We start from the raw sequence: 1,214 nt of genomic DNA on the forward strand, positions 1-1,214 counted from the left end.
CACACACACACACACACACACACACACACACTGCTGCATCCTGTCCCCACAGATTCTGATTGAGTACTGCATTTCTAACATGTCTCCAGATGATGCTGATGCTGGGTGGTCTGAGACTCTTTGAGACCCACTGTTGTACCTATCCCAGTCTACCTAGGATTTCCCTAATTGTACCCCTCAATGAAGTCTTTCAGTATGCTCATCTTCCCCTTATTTCTTATTAAGGGAAGCTTCTTTAATTGCCTATAGTACAGCATAATGGCTAAACTCAGGTTTTGAATTAGACTGCCTGGGTTTAAATCTTGTTTTTGACACTTAGTTTGCTATGTGACCTCGGGCAAGTCATTAATTGCTCTGTGAACCCAACATTACAAGGTCCTTGGGGTGCCTGGGTGGCTGAGTTGATTGAGCCTCTGACTTTGGCTCAGGTCAGGAACTCAGGCTTCTGAGTTCGAGCCCTGCATCGGACTCTGTGCGAGCAGCTCGGAGCCTGCTGTAGATTCTCTGTCACTCAAAAATAAATACATGTTAGGGGCGCCTGCGTGGCTCAGTCGGTTAGGCGTCCGACTTCGGCTCAGCTCATGATCTCACGGTTCGTGGGTTCGGCCTGGCATCGGGCTCCGTGCTGACAGCTGAGAGCCTGGAGCCTGTTTCAGATTCTGTGTCCCTCTTTCGCTCTGCTCCTTCCCTGCTCATTCTCTGTCTCTCTGTCTCTCTCAAGGATAAATAAACATTAAAAAATTAAAAATAAAAGAAATGCATGTTAAAAATTAAATATATATATTACAGGGTCCTTGTGAGGATTAATGAGATTTCAAAAAGTTGAGTACTTACTTAGCATACTGCTTGGCATTTAGCAAATGCTCAACAAATTTGATTATCATTTTTCAACCAGGAAATAATAAAGGGGCTCACAGTCGGCTGTAAGGCCTTGAGTTTTGTAGGGTTTTGCGTTGTGAAGTCAGCGGAGCCTACCAGAGGCTCTCCCTAGTAACGGTACCCAGAGAAGGATGGAGAGAGCGCCAGGCTACCTCAAAAATCGATCCAGGGTTGGCCCCTTTAAGGAGGGCACAGCCACGTGAGCCACCCGGTCACATGGCTTGCGAGACAACATGGCTGCGCCCTCACTCGGGCAGGGTGGTGGATCCTGCGCCCGGCTCGGTCTCGTCCTCCTGCTGCCACTGATTTTGCTGCCGGGCGAAGCGGCTGGGGGC

Source organism: Crocuta crocuta, unplaced genomic scaffold (genome assembly GCF_008692635.1).
Source record: "Crocuta crocuta isolate KB4526 unplaced genomic scaffold, BGI_CrCroc_1.0 scaffold184, whole genome shotgun sequence".
NCBI classification, from domain to species: domain Eukaryota; kingdom Metazoa; phylum Chordata; class Mammalia; order Carnivora; family Hyaenidae; genus Crocuta; species Crocuta crocuta.